Raw genomic sequence first — 22,571 nt, forward strand, 5'->3', positions numbered from 1 at the left:
TTGGTAGATACGGATCCGCCCGTTGGCAGTGAAGTCTTGTCCAGCGCTGAAAACAAGCTTGCGATGCAGTGTCCAGTCACCGTGTAGTCAAGCTTCAAAAAGCAGGAAAGTCAATACGCGTGACCATGTCGCACCACTGGCTAAGCGTCTCCGTCTGTAGCAGGGTCCTTTCATAATTGATCCAGGTGGGGATGATGTCGGCGCATGCTCGGTAGCAGGTACAGTCTGATAGGAGTTGGCGATGACAATGTCTTTCTTGGTAGATTAAGATCTGCCGCTTGGCAGTGCAGTCTTGTCCAGCGCTGAAAACAAGCTTTCGATGCAGCGTCCTGCCAACGTGTATTCAAGCTTTAAAAAGGACGAAAGTCAAAACGCGGACCGTGACGCACCACTGCCGAACTAAGCGTCTCCGGCTGTAGAAGGGTCCTTTTATAATTGACCCAGGTGGGGTGATGTCGGCGCACGCTCGGTAGCAGGTCCAGGCTGATCGCAGTCGGCGATGACAATTTCTTTCTTGGTAGATTAGGATCTGCGGCTTGGCAGTGCAGTCTTGTCCAGCGCAGAAAACAAGCTTTCGAAGCAGCGTCTAGCCACCGTTTAGTCAAGCTTCAAAAACCAGGAAACTGAATACGCGTGCCCGTGTCGCACCACTGCCGAACTAAGCGGCTCCGGATGTAGCAGGGTCCTTTTATATTTGACCCAGGTGGGGGGCGATGTCGGCGCATGCTCGGTAGCAGGTCCAGGCTGATAGCAGTCGGCGATGACAACCTATTTCTTGGTAAATTAGTATCCACCGCTTGGCATTGCAGTCTTATGCAGCGCTGAAAACAAGCTTTCGATACAGCGTCCAGCCACCGTGCAGTCAAGCTTCAAAAAGCAGGAAACTGAATACGCGTGCCCGTGTCGCACCACTGCCGAACTAAGCGGCTCCGGATGTAGCAGGGTCCTTTTATATTTGACCCAGGTGGGGGGTGATGGCGCGCGCTCGGTAGCAGGTCCAGGCTGATCGCAGTCGGCGATGACAATTTCTTTCTTGGTAGATTAGGATCTGCCGCTTGGCATTGCAGTCTTGTCCAGCGCTGAAAACAAGCTTTCGATACAGCGTCCAGCCACCGTGCAGTCAAGCTTCAAAAAGCAGGAAAGTCAATACGCGTGACCGTGCCGCAGCACTGGCGAACTAAGGGTCTCCGGCTGTAGCAGGGTCCTATTATATTTGACACAGGTGGGGGTGATGTCGGCGCATGCTCGGTAGCAGGTCCAGGCTGATAGCAGTTGGCGCTGACAATTTATTTCTTGGTAGATTAAGATCGGCCGCTCGGCAGTGCAGTCTTGTCCAGCGCTGAAAACAAGCTTTCGATGCAGCGTCCTGCCACCGTGTAGTCAAGCTTCAAAGAGGAGGAAAGTCAATACGCGTGACCGTGTCGCACCACTGCCGAACTAAGCTTCTCTGGCTGTAGCAGCATCCTTTTATAATTGACCCAGGTGGTGGTGATGTCGGCGCATGCTCGGTAGCATGTCCAGGGTGATAGCAGTCGGCAATGACAATTTCTTTCTTGGGAGATTCGGATCCGCCCGTTGGCAGGGCAGTCTTGTCCAGCGCAGAAAACAAGCTTTCGAAGCAGCGTCTAGCCACCGTTTAGTCAAGATTCAAAAAGCAGGAAAATCAATACGCGTGACCGTGTCGCACCACTGGCTACGCGTCTCCGTCTGTAGCAGGGTCCTTTCATAATTGACCCAGGTGGGGGTGATGTCGGCGCATGCTCGGTAGCAGGTCCAGGGTGATAGCAGTCGGCGATGACAATTTCTTTCTTGGTAGATTCCGATCCGCCCGTTGGCAGTGCAGTCTTGTCCAGCGCTGAAAACAAGCTTGCGATGCAGCGTCCAGTCACCGTGTAGTCAAGCTTCAAAAAGCAGGAAGGTCAATACGCGTGACCGTGTCGCACCACTGGCTAAGCGTCTCCGTCTGTAGCAGGGTCCATTCATAATTGATCCAGGTGGGGATGATTTCGGCGCATGCTCGGTAGCAGGTACAGTCTGATAGGAGTTGGCGATGACAATGTCTTTCTTGGTAGATTAAGATCTGCCTCTTGGCAGTGCAGTCTTGTCCAGCGCTGAAAACAAGCTTTCGATGCAGCGTCCTGCCACCGTGTAGTCAAGCTTCAAAAAGGAGGAAAGTCAATACGCGTGACCGTGTCGCACCACTACCGAACTAAGCGTCTCCGGCTGTAGCAGTGTCGTTTTATAATTGACCCAGGTGGGGGGCGATGTCGGCGCATGCTCGGTAGCAGGTCCAAGCTTATAGCAGTCGGCGATAACTTATTTCTTGGTAAATTAGTATCCGCCGCTTGGCATTGCAGTCTTGTCCAGCGCTGAAAACAAGCTTTCGATGCAGCGTCCAGCCACCGTGCAGTCAAGCTTCAAAAAGCAGGAAAGTCAATACGCGTGACCGTGTCGCAGCACTGGCGAACTAAGCGTCTCCGGCTCTAGCAGGATCCTTTTATAATAACCCAGGTGAGGGGCGATGTCGGCGAATCAACAGTAGCAGCTCTATGCTGATAGGAGTCGGCGATAACAATTTCTTTCAAGGTAGATTAGGATATTCCGCTTGGCAGTGCTGTCTTGTCCAGCGCTAAAAACAAGCTTTCGATGCAGCGTCCTGCCACCGTGTAGTCAAGCTTCAAAAAGGAGGAAAGTCAATACGCGTGACCGTGTCACACCACTTCCGAACTAAGCGGCTGTGGCTGTAGCAGGGTCCTTTTATAATTGACCAAGGTGAGGGTGATGTCGGCGCATGCTCGGTAGCAGGTCAAGGCTGATCGCAGTCGGCGATGACAATTTCTTTCTTGGTAGATTAGGATCTGCCGCTTGGCAGTGCAGTCTTGTCCAGCGCAGAAAACAAGCTTTCGATGCAGCGGCCAGCCACAGGGTAGTCAATCTTCAAAAAGCAGCAAAGTCAATACGCGTGACCGTGTCGCAGCACTGCCGAACTAAGCGGCTCCGGCTGTAGCAGGGTCCTTTTATATTTGACCCAGGTGGGGGGCGATGTCGGCGCATGCTCGGTAGCAGGTCCAGGCTGATAGCAGTCGGCGATGACAACTTATTTCTTGGTAAATTAGTATCCGCCGCTTGGTATTGCAGTCTTGTCCAGCGCTGAAAACAAGCTTCCGATGCAGCGGCCAGCCACAGGGTAGTCAATCTTCAAAAAGCAGCAAAGTCAATACGCGTGACCGTGTCGCAGCACTGGCGAACTAAGCGGCTCCGGATGTAGCAGGGTCCTTTTATAATTGACCAAGGTGGGGGGCGATGTCGGCGAATCTTCGGTAGCAGCTCCAGGCTGATAGCAGTCGGCGATGAAAATTTCTTTCTTGGTAGATTAGGATCTGCCGCTTGGCAATGCAGTCTTGTCCAGCGCTGAAAACAAGCTTTCGGTGCAGCGTCCTGCCACCGCGTAGTAAAGCTTCAAAAAGGAGGAAAGTCAATACGCGTGACCGTGTCGCACCACTGCCGAACTAAGCGTCTCCGGCTGTAGCAGGGTATTTCTATAATTGACCCAGGTGGGGGTGATGTCGGCGCATGCTCGGTAGCAGGTCCAGGGTGATAGCAGTCGGCGATGACAATTTCTTTCTTGGTAGATTCGGATCCGCCCGTTGGCAGTGCAGTCTTGTCCAGCGCTGAAAACAAGCATGCGATGCAGCGTCCAGTCACCGTGTAGTCAAGCTTCAAAAAGCAGGAAAGTCAATACGCGTGACCGTGTCGCACCACTGGCTAAGCGTCTCCGTCTGTAGCAGGGTCCTTTCATAATTGATCCAGGTGGGGATAATGTCGGCGCATGCACGGTAGCAGGTCCAGGCTGATCGCAGTCGGCGATGACAATTTCTTTCTTGGTAGATTAGGATCTGCCGCTTGGCATTGCAGTCTTGTCCAGCGCTGAAAAGAAGCTTTGGATACAGCGTCCAGCCACCGTGCAGCCAAGCTTCAGAAAGCAGAAAGTCAATACGCGTGACCGTGTCGCAGCACTGGCGAACTAAGCGTCTCCGGCTGTAGCAGGGTCCTTTTATATTTGACACAGGTGGGGGTGATGTCGGCGCATGCTCGGTAGCAGGTCCAGGCTGATAGCATTTGGCGATGACAATTTATTTCTTGGTAGATTAAGATCGGCCGCTCGGCAGTGCAGTCTTGTCCAGCGCTGAAAACAAGCTTTCGATGCAGCGTCCTGCCACTGTGTAGTCAAGCTTCAAAAAGGAGGAAAGTCAATGCGCGTGACCGTGTCGCACCACTGCCGAACTGAGCGTCTCCGGCTGTAGCAGGGTCCTTTTATATTTGACCCAGGTGGGGGGCGATGTCGGCGAATCTTCGGTAGGAGCTCCAGGCTGATAGCAGTCGGCGATGAAAATTTCTTTCTTGGTAGATTAGGATCTGCCGCTTGGCAATGCAGTCTTGTCCAACGCTGAAAACAAGCTTTCTATGCAGCGTCCTGCCACCGCTTCAAAAAGGAGGAAAGTCAATACGCGTGACCGTGTCGCACCACTGCCGAACTAAGCGTCTCTGGCTGTAGCAGGGTCCTTTTATAATTTCATTTCATTTATTTCATTTCATTTATTTTCACCTTAAAGGCCCGGAGGCATTACATAAGGGAGGGCTTTAATCCTTGTAACAATGTTAGAAGAAATGTACTGAACAGTAAAGAACAACAATAAACAAATACAACTCAGGAACAATTGTGAAAAAGAAGGGAACATCGTGTTAGAGTAAGGGTTGGTGGAATCGGCAATTAAGCAGTGTGGTTATTTAACATTTCTCGGAACGTTTTACGGTCAGAGTATGTCACGTTATCTTCTGGAAGATGGTTCCAATGGGTTATAGCGTCGGGAAAGAATGAAGTGTTCATGGCAGATGATCGAGTGTTAATGTTTGCTATGGGACGGCTGCGGCTTAAGCGAGAGGATGTACGTAAGGGTGGATTTAACAGGGAATGCCTGGAGTGTGGATGGTAATAAAAGGTGTGGAACAAGCAGAGACGAGAGATGATCCGACGGGAAGCAAGTGATGGTAGTTCAAGTGAACGTTTTAGTGCGGTTATGCTGGTATCACGAGAGTAATTGGAAGTTATAAACCGAGCAGCGCGATTTTGTATTGCTTCTATGTCATAGGTTAGATATGATTGGGAAGGGTGCCAGATAGATGACGCATATTCTAACTGCGGACGTACGAATGTTAGATATGCTAGCTTTTTTATTTCTGGTGATGCGGCTTTTAGGTTGCGTTTTAAGTATCCAAGGGGGCGTGAAGCCTTAGAACAGATGGTGTCAATGTGAGTTGCCCATGATAGTGTCGATGTCATGTGAACGCCGAGATATTTGTAAGACGGGGCATGATTGATAGGGGCTGAATTTATTGTGTAGGTGTGACTGGTTAAGCTGTGGTTGCGGGTGAATGACAGAGCTTTGCATTTAGTAAGGTTAAGCGGCATGTACTATTTCTCGCACCATACTGCGATGGAATCGAGATCCTGTTGTAGAGCGGCGATTTCAATCGAGCCTTTGATTGGGGAATATAGGACGCAGTCATCCGCGAAAAGACGTAATTTGTTCTTAATGTTAGCAGGTAAGTCATTGATGTAGATGAGGAAAAGTAGAGGCGATAAACCAGCGCCCTGTGGCACACCCGATGTTACGCTGCTAAGAGATGAATTATGGTTATTTGCAGAGGTAAACTGTGTGCGCCCTTTTAAGAAGTGTTCAAGCCAGGTGAGCAAGCTATTTGGGATTCCGATAGATGCAAGTTTTTGAAGTAGGTGATTGTGGGAAACGCGGTCGAATGCTTTCGAGTAATCCAAGAAAATGGCATCAATCTGCAAATGAAGGTCCATGAAATGTAGAATGTCATGGGTGAACTCGGCGAGTTGGGTCTCGCATGAAAATAGTTTTCTGAAGCCGTGCTGGTGAGGGTAAAAGAAGTTGATAGATTCCAGGTGAGACATTAGGTTGGATGAGATTATATGTTCTAGAAGTTTAGAAGGAATGCTGGTCAGAGAAATTGGTCGATAATTTATAGCACGGGAGCGGTCGCCAGTCTTGAAGATTGGTACGACATGGGCCTTTTTCCAGTCGTCGGGCAAGCTTTCAGTCTTTAAGGATTGCGTAAATATTAGATGTAGTATCTGGCTAGAAATGTTACTGGTGTTAACTAGTATTTTCGCGTTAATTCCATCACACCCGGCTGAGGTGGTTAGTTTGAGTGAATTAATGAGACTACATATGCCATCAGGGTTGATCTCGATGTCTGGCATTAAGTTTACTGGGAGTGGTGGTATTGGTTCAATGAGAGTGTCATTAGTGTTGGAGAAAACTGAGCTGAAGTAGTCGTTAAGAGCTGACGCGCATTTCTCAGAATTAATGAGATTACCATCCGGATCTGTTACTTCAATCTGTCTAGAATCTGTCTTTACTGAAAGTAAGCGCCAGAATTTATTGGGGTTTGATCGTAGAATCTTCAGAAGGTCATGATTAAAGAAGTTATCTTTGGTTATCGTCAGCTCCTGAATATATTGGTTAGCGCACAGTTCGTATTTTTCCCATGTTTCTGAGTCATTTGTTAGTTTGGCTTTTCGGTAAAGCCTTTTCTTTTTAGCAAGGAGAGCTTTCAGTCGTTTATTAAACCATTCATAGTTAGAGTCGGATTTCACGAGAACTGTTGGTATATATCTAGCTTCCAGGTTGAGCAACACATTCTTATAAAGTTGCCAGTTGCTATCGACAGTTCTTGATAAGTAAGACTGCTGAAAATCATTGAAAAAATTGTGGAGTTCGTTATTTATGGCGTCAAAGTCCGCCCTTTGGTAATCTTTTATTATTTTTCTTGTGGGTGACTTTTTCTTAAGCGCTATTGTCATGCAGGTATGGATGAGGTTGTGATCGCTCAGACCGGGTAGTGTGGTAACGCTACTTAAGCTATCGGGGCAAGATGTGAGCATAAGGTCAAGGGTGTTATCCCCTCTTGTAGGACATGATATTACCTGATGTAGGTTGAAGTCTAGCATAAGATCAATAAATTGTTTAGCTTCGGATAACGGTGACCTGTTGGTTACAGAAAGCAGAGGCCAGTTAATGTTAGGGTAATTGAAATCGCCAAACAGGTGAATAGGTGCGTTAGGGAATTTGTCAGTGATGTCGGTTAGTGCTTTACGGAGTGAATCGCAGAATGACGGATGGCTGTCCGGCGGCCTGTAGCACACGCCAAAAATTGTCTTTCCAGCACCGATGGAAGCGCAAGTCCACAATAGTTCGAGATTATCATCCCGACTGATCAGGGAAGATGAGAAGGTGTTTCTGATGGCTAATAAAACACCCCCACCTCTCCGGTCGCTCCGATCATGGCGATACAGAGCATAGCCGGAATTAGGAGGGAAAATTTCGCTATCTCTTACGTCTCCGTTTAGCCACGTTTCAGTTAGTACTATGATGTCGGCATCGATGTCGTGAGTGAAGCTGCGAAGTTGTTCGCGTTTGGGTAGCAAACTGCGCATGTTAGTGAAGGCTATGTTAAGGAGAGGTAAAGATGAGGGACGATTGCGGGATGAGGTTGGAGTGATAGGCTTCGTTGTCCGTCATTGCACGTTTTCGCGACTTATTTGGGATGCGCTGTTTCCATGCGCCTTTGTGAATGGTGTCGTAGCCTCAATCACACTGTCAGAACTAGGGTCGTAGTGATAGCGCTTATTGTTCACGAGCAACTTGTCTACGTGTAATTTGAACGCACATTTTTGTGGTCGTATGAAACCTAACAATTTAGAACGTGCGATGCGAGTAGCAGGAGCGAAATCTTCACGTATAGCGAAGTTTGTTGCCTTTAGTTTCCGCCCACAGGCCAGAATGTTTTCCTTTGACTTGAAATGATTCAACTTGACAATTATCGGGCGCTTTCTTTCAGGACGGTATTTGCCTATGCGATGAGCACGTTCAATAGCGCTTGGTTCTAGATGCAGTTCCAGCTGGCTAGCGCAGAAATTGATTATTTTTTCTTCAGACTCTTTCCATGTTTCTTTTTCATTGTCTTCCAGTCCGAGGAAAAGCAAGTTATTACGGCGCATCCTGTTGTTTGTGTCAGTGCTCTCGGCTTTTAGCAGCGCTATCTCTTTGATGGCATCATTCTGTCGAGTCGCAATTACTTCGTCCTGATGGTCGTTTTCTAGCACAGAAATACGTTTAGTCAGTGCAGCAATTGTGTTGTCTTTGAGAACGTTGGCTTCTCTGAGCTCATTTATATTGGTACGTATTTCTGAAATTATTTCTTTTAGTTCTTTGATCGTCTGGGAAAGGGAAGAAACTGTGTCTCTGTCGGGACCTGGGTTTAGTTCAACATCTCCGGAGAGCAAGAGGATTAGATCGGACAGAAACGCAAAGGCAACAGCTTCATAGTACAGGCGCACAACTCTACACCATTTCAAGTCGCAGGGGCACGACACCGCGAAGACACAACGATTGTCGCTACGAAATTCCTTAGTATTTTGTAAGTAACTAACCTGGAAGGTTAGGAAAGCGATGAGCATCCTGCGTGCAACGGTGTTGTGCCCCAGCTGATCAGCTTTGCCACGCCGATTAAATACGGCTTGGCTTGACCATACGGCGACCTTGACCATGTCGCCTTCGTAGGGTGTTGCCAGGCAAAAGAAGCTTCTGCCGCTGAAACTGGACTCGTCTTCACGGCTTCGGTGACGAGAGGCGGGCGGGTAGCCCAGGGTTGGGGTGGCTTCAGGGAAGCTGATCCGGTTTGCAGAAGGGGTTCCGGGGTAGGGCATGTACTAGCACAAGGCCAGTACAGCAGCATCTGGAAGGTTAGGAAAGCGATGAGCATCCTGCGTGCAACGGTGTCGTGCCCAGGTGGGGGTGATGTCGGCGCATGCTCGGTAGCATGTCCAGGGTGATAGCAGTCGGCGATGACAATTTCTTTCTTGGTAGATTCGGATCCGCCCGTTGGCAGGGCAGTCTTGTCCAGCGCAGAAAACAAGCTTTCGAAGCAGCGTCTAGCCACCGTTTAGTCAAGCTTCAAAAAGCAGGAAAGTCAATACGCGTGACCGTGTCGCACCATTGGCTACGCGTCTCCGTCTGTAGCAGGGTCCTTTCATAATTGATCCAGGTGGGTATGATGTCGGCGCATGCTCGGTAGCAGGTCCAAGCTGATAGCAGTCGGCGATGACAATTTCTTTCTTGGTAGATTAGGATCTGCCGCTTGGCAGTTCAGTCTTGTCCAGCGCAGAAAACAAGCTTTCGAAGCAGCGTCCAGTCACCGTGTAGTCAAGCTTGAAAAAGCAGGAAAGTCAATACGCGTGACCGTGTCGCACCACTGGCTAAGCGTCTCCGTCTGTAGCAGGGTCCTTTCATAATTGATCCAGGTGGGGGTGATGTCGGCGCATGCTCGGTAGCAGGTCCAGGCTGATAGCATTTGGCGATGACAATTTATTTCTTGGTAGATTAAGATTGGCCGCTCGGCAGTGCAGTCTTGTCCAGCGCTGAAAACAAGCTTTCGATGCAGCGTGCAGCCACCGTGCAGTCAAGCTTCAAAAACCAGGAAAGTCAATACGCGTGACCGTGTCGCAGCACTGGCGAACTAAGCGTCTGCGGCTGTAGCAGGGTCCTTTTATATTTGACCCAGGTGGGGGTGATGTCGGCGCATGGTGGGTAGCAGGTACAGGCTGATAGCAGTTGGCGATGACAATTTATTTCTTGGTAGATTAAGATCGGCTGATCGGCAGTGCAGTCTTGTCCAGCGCTGAAAGCAAGCTTTCGATGCAGCGTCCTGCCACCGTGTAGTCAAGCTTTAAAAAGGAGGAAAGTCAATGCGCGTGACCGTGTCGCACCACTGCCGAACTGAGCGTCTCCGGCTGTAGCAGGGTCCTTTTATATTTGACCCAGGTGGGGGGCGATGTCGGGGAATCTTCGGTAGGAGCTCCAGGCTGATAGCAGTCGGCGATGAAAATTTCTTTCTTGGTAGATTAGGATCTGCCGCTTGGCAATGCAGTCTTGTCCAACGCTCAAAACAAGCTTTCGATGCAGCGTCCTGCCACCGTGTAGTCAAGCTTCAAAAAGGAGGAAAGTCAATACGCGTGACCGTGTCGCACCACTGCCGAACTAAGCGTCTCCGGCTGTAGCAGGGTCCTTTTATAATTGACCCAGGTGGGGGGTGATGTCGGCGCATGCTCGGTAGCATGTCCAGGGTGATAGCAGTCGGCGATGACAATTTCTTTCTTGGTAGATTCGGATCCGCCCGTTGGCAGTGCAGTCTTGTCCAGCGCTGAAAACAAGCATGCGATGCAGCGTCCAGTCACCGTGTAGTCAAGCTTCAAAAAGCAGGAAAGTCAATACGCGTGACCGTGTCGCACCACTGGCTAAGCGTCTCCGTCTGTAGCAGGGTCCTTTCATAATTGATCCAGGTGGTGTTACGTTTCGCCTGCGACGCGCGGTATAGCCGGCGCGGATGCAACGGACGCCGGGGCTTCGTTCAAAGCGGCGGACATTTTGGCCCGTTCAGCGCCGCCGATACGCCTCCCCGCCAAGCGCGTCCAGGCGTGTTTCAGTGCCACGTGTCTTCGTGTGTGCGTGTGTGTGTGTGTGCCCACGCTTGTCAAAGCGCGGCAGCCGGGGAGAGGAGCTCCCCAAGAGTGAAGCGAGGAGGTCTGACCACGGCGCCGGCCTGGCGATGCGTCACTACACTCGTCTCAACATGTATCTCAGCTCGTCCGTACCCGCCGTCACGTGGTCTCGTCACGAGGTCTTCCTTCTTGCCCTCAACTGCAAAAGTATAAGAGCAGCTGCCCCCGGACGCCAAGAGAGAGGCTCCGATTTCTTCTGTCGAGTTACGTGCTCTCCCGTCTCTCACTTCGGTCGACCTGACCGCCCGCTCTTTTGCGATGTTAGAATAAACCAGTTGTTCTGTTACCAGTCGACTCATGCTTTGCCGAGACCTTCGGATGCTTCCAGTGCCCCAGGCCGCCAGGCCAACGCTACCCTTGGGGCTTGCGACCCGATTGCAACAACGGGTGTCAGCGCTGAGTTTGCAACAACTCGTGCCAGCGGTGCGATACCTAACAGTGGGGATAATGTCGGCGCATGCTCGGTAGCAGGTACAGTCTGATACCAGTTGGCGATGACAATGTCTTTCTTGGTAGATTAAGATCTGCCGCTTGGCAGTGCAGTCTTGTCCAGCGCTGAAAACAAGCTTTCGATGCAGCGTCCTGCCAACGTGTAGTCAAGCTTTAAAAAGGACGAAAGTCAAAACGCGGACCGTGACGCACCACTGCCGAACTAAGCGTCTCCGGCTGTAGAAGGGTCATTTTATAATTGACCCAGGTGGGGGGTGATGTCGGCGCATGCTCGGTTGCAGGTCCAGGCTGATAGCATTTGGCGATGAAAATTTATTTCTTGGTAGATTAAGATCGGCCGCTCGGCAGTGCAGTCTTGTCCAGCGCTGAAAACAAGCTTTCGATGCAGCGTCCTGCCACTGTGTAGTCAAGCTTCAAAAAGGAGGAAAGTCAATACGCGTGACCGTGCCGCACCACTGCCGAACTGAGCGTCTCCGGCTGTAGCAGGGTCCTTTTATATTTGACCCAGGAGGGGGGCGATGTCGGCGAATCTTTGGTAGGAGCTCCAGGCTGATAGCAGTCGGCGATGAAAATTTCTTTCTTGGTAGATTAGGATCTGCCGCTTGGCAATGCAGTCTTGTCCAACCCTGAAAACAAGCTTTCGATGCAGCGTCCTGCCACCGTGTAGTCAAGCTTCAAAAAGGAGGAAAGTCAATACGCGTGACCGTGTCGCACCACTGCCGAACTAAGCGTCTCTGGCTGTAGCAGGGTCCTTTTATAATTGACCCAGGTGGGGGTGATGTCGGCGCTTGCTCGGTAGCATGTCCAGGGTGACAGCAGTCGGCGATGACAATTTCTTTCTTGGTAGATTCGGATCCGCCCGTTGGCAGGGCAGTTTGTCCAGCGCAGAAAACAAGCTTTCGAAGCAGCGTCTAGCCACCGTTTAGTCAAGCTTCAAAAAGCAGGAAAGTCAATACGCGTGACCGTGTCGCACCACTGGCTACGCGTCTCCGTCTGTAGCAAGGTCCTTTCATAATTGATCCAGGTGGGGAAGATGTCGGCGCATGCTCGGTAGCAGGTCCAGGCTGATCGCAGTCGGCGATGACAATTTCTTTCTTGGTAGATTAGGATCTGCCGCTTGGCATTGCAGTCTTGTCCAGCGCTGAAAACAAGCTTTCGATACAGCGTCCAGCCACCGTGCAGTCAAGCTTCAAAATGCAGGAAAGTCAGTACGCGTGACCGTGTCGCACCACTGCCGAACTAAGCGTCTCCGTCTGTAGCAGGGTCCTTTTATAATTGACACAGGTGGGGGTGATGTCGGCGCATGCTCGGTAGCATGTCCAGGGTGATAGCAGTCGGCGATGACAATTTCTTTCTTGGTAGATTCGGATCCGCCCGTTGGCAGGGCAGTCTTGTCCAGCGCAGAAAACAAGCTTTCGAAGTAGCGTCTAGCCACCGTTTAGTCAAGCTTCAAAAAGCAGGAAAGTCAATACGCGTGACCGTGTCGCACCACTGGCTACGCGTCTCCGTCTGTAGCAAGGTCCTTTCATAATTGATGCAGGTGGGGGGTGATGTCGGCGCGCGCTCGGTAGCAGGTCCAGGCTGATCGCAGTCGGCGATGACAATTTCTTTCTTGGTAGATTAGGATCTGCCGCTTGGCATTGCAGTCTTGTCCAGCGCCGAAAACAAGCTTTCGATACAGCGTCCAGCCACCGTGCAGTCAAGCTTCAAAAAGCAGGAAAGTCAGTACGCGTGACCGTGTCGCAGCACTGGCGAACTAAGCGTCTCCGGCTGTAGCAGGGTCCTTTTATATTTGACACAGGTGGGGGTGATGTCGGCGCATGCTCGGCAGCAGGTCCAGGCTGATAGCATTTGGCGATGACAATTTATTTCTTGGTAGATTAAGATCGGCCGCTCGGCAGTGCAGTCTTGTCCAGCGCTGAAAACAAGCTTTCGATGCAGCGTCCTGCCACTGTGTAGTCAAGCTTCAAAAAGGAGGAAAGTCAATGCGCGTGACCGTGTCGCACCACTGGCTACGCGTCTCCGTCTGTAGCAAGGTCCTTTCTTAATTGATCCAGGTGGGGAAGATGTCGGCGCATGCTCGGTAGCAGGTACAGTCTGGTACCAGTTGGCGATGACAATGTCTTTCTTGGTAGATTAAGATCTGCCGCTTGGCAGTGCAGTCTTGTCCAGCGCTGAAAACAAGCTTTCGATGCAGCGTCCTGCCAACGTGTAGTCAAGCTTTAACAAGGACGAAAGTCGAAACGCGGACCGTGAAGCACCACTGCCGAACTAAGCGTCTCCGGCTGTAGAAGGGTCCTTTTATATTTGACCCAGGTGGGGGGCGATGTCGGCGAATCTTTGGTAGGAGCTCCAGGCTGATAGCAGCCGGCGATAAAAATTTCTTTCTTGGTAGATTAGGATCTGCCGCTTGGCAATGCAGTCTTGTCCAACGCTGAAAACAAGCTTTCGATGCAGCGTCCAGCCACCGTGTAGTCAAGCTTCAAAAAGGAGGAAAGTCAATACGCGTGACCGTGTCGCACCACTGCCGAACTAAGCGTCTCTGGCTGTAGCAGGGTCCTTTTATAATTGACCCAGGTGGGGGTGATGTCGGCGCATGCTCGGTAGCATGTCCAGGGTGATAGCAGTCGGCGATGACAATTTCTTTCTTGGTAGATTCGGATCCGCCCGTTGGCAGGGCAGTCTTGTCCAGCGCAGAAAACAAGCTTTCGAAGCAGCGTCTAGCCACCGTTTAGTCAAGCTTCAAAAAGCAGGAATGTCAATACGCGTGACCGTGTCGCACCACTGGCTAAGCGTCTCCGTCTGTAGCAGGGTCCTTTCATAATTGATCCAGGTGGGGATAATGTCGGCGCATGCTAGGTAGCAGGTACAGTCTGATACGAGTTGGCGATGACAATGTCTTTCTTGGTAGATTAAGATCTGCCGCTTGGCAGTGCAGTCTTGTCCAGCGCTGAAAACAAGCTTTCGATGCAGCGTCCTGCCAACGTGTAGTCAAGCTTTAAAAAGGACGAAAGTCAATACGCGGACCGTGACGCACCACTGCCGAACTAAGCGTCTCCGGCTGTAGAAGGGTCCTTTTATAATTGACCTAGGGGGGGGGGGGGGGGGTGATGTCGGCGCGCGCTCGGTAGCAGGTCCAGGCTGATAGCATTTGGCGATGACAATTTATTTCTTGGTAGATTAAGATCGGCCGCTCGGCAGTGCAGTCTTGTCCAGCGCTGAAAACAAGCTTTCGATGCAGCGTCCGGCCACTGTGTAGTCAAGCTTCAAAAAGGAGGAAAGTCAATGCGCGTGACCGTGTCGCACCACTGCCGAACTGAGCGTCTCCGGCTGTAGCAGGGTCCTTTTATATTTGACCCAGGTGGGGGGCGATGTCGGCGAATCTTCGGTAGGAGCTCCAGGCTGATAGCAGTCGGCGATGAAAATTTCTTTCTTGGTAGATTAGGGTCTGCCGCTTGGCAATGCAGTCTTGTCCAACGCTGGAAACAAGCTTTCGATGCAGCGTCCAGCCACCGTGTAGTCAAGCTTCAAAAAGGAGGAAAGTCAATACGCGTGACCGTGTCGCACCACTGGCTACGCGTCTCCGTCTGTAGCAGGGTCCTTTCATAATTGATCCAGGTGGGGAAGATGTCGGCGCATGCTCGGTAGCAGGTCCAGGCTGATAGCAGTCGGCGATGACAATTTCTTTCTTGGTAGATTCGGATCCGCCCGTTGGCAGGGCACTCTTGTCCAGCGCAGAAAAATAGCTTTCGAAGCAGCGTCGAGCCACCGTTTAGTCAAGCTTCAAAAAGCAGGAAAGTCAATACGCGTGACCGTGTCGCACCACTCGCTACGCGTCTCCGTCTGTAGCAGGGTCCTTTCATAATTGATCCAGGTGGGGAAGATGTCGGCGCATGCTCGGTAGCAGGTCCAGGCTGATAGCAGAAGGCGATGACATTTTCTTTCTTGGTAGATTAGGATCTGCCGCTTGGCAGTTCAGTCTTGTCCAGCGCAGAAAACAAGCTTTCGAAGCAGCGTCCAGTCACCGTGTAGTCAAGCTTCAAAAAGCAGGAAAGTCAATACGCGTGACCGTGTCGCACCACTGGCTAAGCGTCTCCGTCTGTAGCAGGGTCCTTTCATAATTGATCCAGGTGGGGATAATGTCGGCGCATGCTCGGTAGCAGGTACAGTCTGGTACCAGTTGGCGATGACAATGTCTTTCTTGGTAGATTAAGATCTGCCGCTTGGCAGTGCAGTCTTGTCCAGCGCTGAAAACAAGCTTTCGATGCAGCGTCCTGCCAACGTGTAGTGAAGCTTTAACAAGGACGAAAGTCAAAACGCGGACCGTGACGCACCACTGCCGAACTAAGCGTCTCCGGCTGTAGAAGGGTCCTTTTATAATTGACCCAGGGGGGGGGGGGGGTGATGTCGGCGCGCGCTCGGTAGCAGGTCCAGGCTGATCGCAGTCGGCGATGACAATTTCTTTCTTGGTAGATTAGGATCTGCCGCTTGGCATTGCAGTCTTGTCCAGCGCTGAAAACAAGCTTTCGATACAGCGTCCAGCCACCGTGCAGTCAAGCTTCAAAAAGCAGGAAAGTCAATACGCGTGACCGTGTCGCAGCACTGGCGAACTAAGCGTCTCCGGCTGTAGCAGGGTCCTTTTATATTTGACACAGGTGGGGGTGATGTCGGCGCATGCTCGGTAGCAGGTCCAGGCTGATAGCATTTGGCGATGACAATTTATTTCTTGGTAGATTAAGATCGGCCGCTCGGCAGTGCAGTCTTGTCCAGCGCTGAAAACAAGCTTTCGATGCAGCGTCCGGCCACTGTGTAGTCAAGCTTCAAAAAGGAGGAAAGTCAATGCGCGTGACCGTGTCGCACCACTGCCGAACTGAGCGTCTCCGGCTGTAGCAGGGTCCTTTTATATTTGACCCAGGTGGGGGGCGATGTCGGCGAATCTTCGGTAGGAGCTCCAGGCTGATAGCAGTCGGCGATGAAAATTTCTTTCTTGGTAGATTAGGATCTGCCGCTTGGCAATGCAGTCTTGTCCAACGCTGAAAACAAGCTTTCGATGCAGCGTCCAGCCACCGTGTAGTCAAGCTTCAAAAAGGAGGAAAGTCAATACGCGTGACCGTGTCGCACCACTGGCTACGCGTCTCCGTCTGTAGCAGGGTCCTTTCATAATTGATCTAGGTGGGGAAGATGTCGGCGCATGCTCGGTAGCAGGTCCAGGCTGATAGCAGTCGGCGATGACTATTTCTTTCTTGGTAGATTCGGATCCGCCCGTTGGCAGGGCAGTCTTGTCCAGCGCAGAAAACAAGCTTTCGAAGCAGCGTCTAGCCACCGTTTAGTCAAGCTTCAAAAAGCAGGAAAGTCAATACGCGTGACCGTGTCGCACCACTGGCTACGCGTCTCCGTCTGTAGCAGGGTCCTTTCATATTGATCCAGGTGGGGAAGATGTCGGCGCATGCTCGGTAGCAGGTCCAGGCTGATAGCAGACGGCGATGACATTTTCTTTCTTGGTAGATTAGGATCTGCCGCTTGGCAGTTCAGTCTTGTCCAGCGCAGAAAACAAGCTTTCGAAGCAGCGTCCTGTCACCGTGTAGTCAAGCTTCAAAAAGCAGGACAGTCAATACGCGTGACCGTGTCGCACCACTGGCTAAGCGTCTCCGTCTGTAGCAGGGTCCTTTCATAATTGATCCAGGTGGGGATAATGTCGGCGCATGCTAGGTAGCAGGTACAGTCTGATACAAGTTGGCGATGACAATGTCTTTCTTGGTAGATTAAGATCTGCCACTTGGCAGTGCAGTCTTGTCCAGCGCTGAAAACAAGCTTTCGATGCAGCGTCCTGCCAACGTGTAGTCAAGCTTTAAAAAGGACGAAAGTCAATACGCGGACCGTGACGCACCACTGCCGAACTAAGCGTCTCCGGCTGTAGAAGGGTCCTTTTATAATTGACCCAGGTGGGGGGTGATGTCGGCGCACGCTCGGTAGCAGGTCCAGGCTGATCGCAGTCGGCGATGACAATTTCTTTCTTGGTAGATTAGGGTCTGCCGCTTGGCAGTGCAGTCTTGTCCAGCGCTGAACACAAGCTTTCGAAGCAGCGTCTAGCCACCGTTTAGTCAAGCTTCAAAAAGCAGGAAATTCAATACGCGTGCCCGTGTCGCAGCACTGGCGAACTAAGCGTCTCCGGCTGTAGCAGGGTCCTTTTATATTTGACCCAGGTGGGGGTGATGTCGTCGCATGGTGGGTAGCAGGTTCAGGCTGATAGCAGTTGGCGATGACAATTTCTTTGTTGGTAGATTAGGATCTGCCGCTTGGCAGTGCAGTCTTGTCCAGCGCTGAACACAAGCTTTCGAAGCAGCGTCTAGCCACCGTTTAGTCAAGCTTCAAAAAGCAGGAAATTCAATACGCGTGCCCGTGTCGCAGCACTGCTGAACTAAGCGGCTCCGGCTGTAGCAGGTTCCTTTTATTATTGACCCAGGTGGAGGGCGATGTCGGCGCATGCTCGGTAGCAGGTCCAGGCTTATAGCAGTCGGCGATGACAACCTATTTCTTGGTAAATTAGTATCCGCCGCTTGGCATTGCAGTCTTGTCCAGCGCTGAAAACAAGCTTTCGATACAGCGTCCATCCACCGTGCAGTCAAGCTTCAAAAACCAGGAAAGTCAATACGCGTGACCGTGTCGCAGCACTGGCGAACTAAGCGTCTGCGGCTGTAGCAGGGTCCTTTTATATTTGACCCAGGTGGGGGTGATGTCGGCGCATGGTGGGTAGCAGGTACAGGCTGATAGCAGTTGGCGATGACAATTTATTTCTTGGTAGATTAAGATCGGCTGATCGGCAGTGCAGTCTTGTCCAGCGCTGAAAACAAGCTTTCGATGCAGCGTCCTGCCACCGTGTAGTCAAGCTTCAAAAAAGAGGAAAGTCAATGCGCGTGACCGTGTCGCACCACTGCCGAACTGAGCGTCTCCGGCTATAGCAGCGTCCTTTTATATTTGACCCAGGTGGGGGGCGATGTCGGCGAATCTTCGGTAGGAGCTCCAGGCTGATAGCATTTGGCGATGACAATTTATTTCTTGGTAGATTAAGATCGGCCGCTCGGCAGTGCAGTCTTGTCCAACGCTGAAAACAAGCTTTCGATGCAACGTCGTGCCACCGTGTTGTCAAGCTTCAAAAAGGATGAAAGTCAATACGCGTGACCGTGTCGCAGCACTGCCGAACTAAGCGTCTCCGTCTGTAGCAGGGTCCTTTTATAATTGACACAGGTGGGGGTGATGTCGGCGCATGCTCGGTAGCATGTCCAGGGTGACAGCAGTCGGCGATGACAATTTCTTTCTTGGTAGATTCGGATCCGCCCGTTGGCAGGGCAGTTTGTCCAGCGCAGAAAACAAGCTTTCGAAGCAGCGTCTAGCCACCGTTTAGTCAAGCTTCAAAAAGCAGGAAAGTCAATACGCGTGACCGTGTCGCACCACTGGCTACGCGTCTCCGTCTGTAGCAAGGTCCTTTCATAATTGATCCAGGTGGGGAAGATGTCGGCGCATGCTCGGTAGCAGGTCCAGGCTGATCGCAGTCGGCGATGACAATTTCTTTCTTGGTAGATTAGGATCTGCCGCTTGGCATTGCAGTCTTGTCCAGCGCTGAAAACAAGCTTTCGATACAGCGTCCAGCCACCGTGCAGTCAAGCTTCAAAATGCAGGAAAGTCAGTACGCGTGACCGTGTCGCACCACTGCCGAACTAAGCGTCTCCGTCTGTAGCAGGGTCCTTTTATAATTGACACAGGTGGGGGTGATGTCGGCGCATGCTCGGTAGCATGTCCAGGGTGATAGCAGTCGGCGATGACAATTTCTTTCTTGGTAGATTCGGATCCGCCCGTTGGCAGGGCAGTCTTGTCCAGCGCAGAAAACAAGCTTTCGAAGTAGCGTCTAGCCACCGTTTAGTCAAGCTTCAAAAAGCAGGAAAGTCAATACGCGTGACCGTGTCGCACCACTGGCTACGCGTCTCCGTCTGTAGCAAGGTCCTTTCATAATTGATCCAGGTGGGGGGTGATGTCGGCGCGCGCTCGGTAGCAGGTCCAGGCTGATCGCAGTCGGCGATGACAATTTCTTTCTTGGTAGATTAGGATCTGCCGCTTGGCATTGCAGTCTTGTCCAGCGCCGAAAACAAGCTTTCGATACAGCGTCCAGCCACCGTGCAGTCAAGCTTCAAAAAGCAGGAAAGTCAGTACGCGTGACCGTGTCGCAGCACTGGCGAACTAAGCGTCTCCGGCTGTAGCAGGGTCCTTTTATATTTGACACAGGTGGGGGTGATGTCGGCGCATGCTCGGCAGCAGGTCCAGGCTGATAGCATTTGGCGATGACAATTTATTTCTTGGTAGATTAAGATCGGCCGCTCGGCAGTGCAGTCTTGTCCAGCGCTGAAAACAAGCTTTCGATGCAGCGTCCTGCCACTGTGTAGTCAAGCTTCAAAAAGGAGGAAAGTCAATGCGCGTGACCGTGTCGCACCACTGCCGAACTGAGCGTCTCCGGCTGTAGCAGGGTCCTTTTATATTTGACCCAGGTGGGGGGTGATGTCGGCGAATCTTCGGTAGGAGCTCCAGGCTGATAGCAGTCGGCGATGACAATTTCTTTCTTGGTAGATTCGGATCCGCCCGTTGGCAGGGCAGTCTTGTCCAGCGCAGAAAACAAGCTTTCGAAGCAGCGTCTAGCCACCGTTTAGTCAAGCTTCAAAAAGCAGGAATGTCAATACGCGTGACCGTGTCGCACCACTGGCTAAGCGTCTCCGTCTGTAGCAGGGTCCTTTCATAATTGATCCAGGTGGGGATAATGTCGGCGCATGCTAGGTAGCAGGTACAGTCTGATACGAGTTGGCGATGACAATGTCTTTCTTGGTAGATTAAGATCTGCCGCTTGGCAGTGCAGTCTTGTCCAGCGCTGAAAACAAGCTTTCGATGCAGCGTCCTGCCAACGTGTAGTCAAGCTTTAAAAAGGACGAAAGTCAATACGCGGACCGTGACGCACCACTGCCGAACTAAGCGTCTCCGGCTGTAGAAGGGTCCTTTTATAATTGACCTAGGGGGGGGGGGGGGGTGATGTCGGCGCGCGCTCGGTAGCAGGTCCAGGCTGATAGCATTTGGCGATGACAATTTATTTCTTGGTAGATTAAGATCGGCCGCTCGGCAGTGCAGTCTTGTCCAGCGCTGAAAACAAGCTTTCGATGCAGCGTCCGGCCACTGTGTAGTCAAGCTTCAAAAAGGAGGAAAGTCAATGCGCGTGACCGTGTCGCACCACTGCAGAACTGAGCGTCTCCGGCTGTAGCAGGGTCCTTTTATATTTGACCCAGGTGGGGGGCGATGTCGGCGAATCTTCGGTAGAAGCTCCAGGCTGATAGCAGTCGGCGATGAAAATTTCTTTCTTGGTAGATTAGGGTCTGCCGCTTGGCAATGCAGTCTTGTCCAACGCTGGAAACAAGCTTTCGATGCAGCGTCCAGCCACCGTGTAGTCAAGCTTCAAAAAGGAGGAAAGTCAATACGCGTGACCGTGTCGCACCACTGGCTACGCGTCTCCGTCTGTAGCAGGGTCCTTTCATAATTGATCCAGGTGGGGAAGATGTCGGCGCATGCTCGGTAGCAGGTCCAGGCTGATAGCAGTCGGCGATGACAATTTCTTTCTTGGTAGATTCGGATCCGCCCGTTGGCAGGGCACTCTTGTCCAGCGCAGAAAACAAGCTTTCGAAGCAGCGTCTAGCCACCGTTTAGTCAAGCTTCAAAAAGCAGGAAAGTCAATACGCGTGACCGTGTCGCACCACTCGCTACGCGTCTCCGTCTGTAGCAGGGTCCTTTCATAATTGATCCAGGTGGGGAAGATGTCGGCGCATGCTCGGTAGCAGGTCCAGGCTGATAGCAGACGGCGATGACATTTTCTTTCTTGGTAGATTAGGATCTGCCGCTTGGCAGTTCAGTCTTGTCCAGCGCAGAAAACAAGCTTTCGAAGCAGCGTCCAGTCACCGTGTAGTCAAGCTTCAAAAAGCAGGAAAGTCAATACGCGTGACCGTGTCGCACCACTGGCTAAGCGTCTCCGTCTGTAGCAGGGTCCTTTCATAATTGATCCAGGTGGGGATAATGTCGGCGCATGCTCGGTAGCAGGTACAGTCTGGTACCAGTTGGCGATGACAATGTCTTTCTTGGTAGATTAAGATCTGCCGCTTGGCAGTGCAGTCTTGTCCAGCGCTGAAAACAAGCTTTCGATGCAGCGTCCTGCCAACGTGTAGTCAAGCTTTAACAAGGACGAAAGTCAAAACGCGGACCGTGACGCACCACTGCCGAACTAAGCGTCTCCGGCTGTAGAAGGGTCCTTTTATAATTGACCCAGGGGGGGGGGGGTGATGTCGGCGCGCGCTCGGTAGCAGGTCCAGGCTGATCGCAGTCGGCGATGACAATTTCTTTCTTGGTAGATTAGGATCTGCCGCTTGGCATTGCAGTCTTGTCCAGCGCTGAAAACAAGCTTTCGATACAGCGTCCAGCCACCGTGCAGTCAAGCTTCAAAAAGCAGGAAAGTCAATACGCGTGACCGTGTCGCAGCACTGGCGAACTAAGCGTCTCCGGCTGTAGCAGGGTCCTTTTATATTTGACACAGGTGGGGGTGATGTCGGCGCATGCTCGGTAGCAGGTCCAGGCTGATAGCATTTGGCGATGACAATTTATTTCTTGGTAGATTAAGATCGGCCGCTCGGCAGTGCAGTCTTGTCCAGCGCTGAAAACAAGCTTTCGATGCAGCGTCCGGCCACTGTGTAGTCAAGCTTCAAAAAGGAGGAAAGTCAATGCGCGTGACCGTGTCGCACCACTGCCGAACTGAGCGTCTCCGGCTGTAGCAGGGTCCTTTTATATTTGACCCAGGTGGGGGGCGATGTCGGCGAATCTTCGGTAGGACCTCCAGGCTGATAGCAGTCGGCGATGAAAATTTCTTTCTTGGTAGATTAGGATCTGCCGCTTGGCAATGCAGTCTTGTCCAACGCTGAAAACAAGCTTTCGATGCAGCGTCCAGCCACCGTGTAGTCAAGCTTCAAAAAGGAGGAAAGTCAATACGCGTGACCGTGTCGCACCACTGGCTACGCGTCTCCGTCTGTAGCAGGGTCCTTTCATAATTGATCTAGGTGGGGAAGATGTCGGCGCATGCTCGGTAGCAGGTCCAGGCTGATAGCAGTCGGCGATGACTATTTCTTTCTTGGTAGATTCGGATCCGCCCGTTGGCAGGGCAGTCTTGTCCAGCGCAGAAAACAAGCTTTCGAAGCAGCGTCTAGCCACCGTTTAGTCAAGCTTCAAAAAGCAGGAAAGTCAATACGCGTGACCGTGTCGCACCACTGGCTACGCGTCTCCGTCTGTAGCAAGGTCCTTTCATAATTGATCCAGGTGGGGAAGATGTCGGCGCATGCTCGGTAGCAGGTCCAGGCTGATAGCAGACGGCGATGACATTTTCTTTCTTGGTAGATTAGGATCT

Source organism: Dermacentor andersoni, chromosome 1, assembly GCF_023375885.2.
Source record: "Dermacentor andersoni chromosome 1, qqDerAnde1_hic_scaffold, whole genome shotgun sequence".
Lineage (NCBI taxonomy): Eukaryota > Metazoa > Arthropoda > Arachnida > Ixodida > Ixodidae > Dermacentor > Dermacentor andersoni.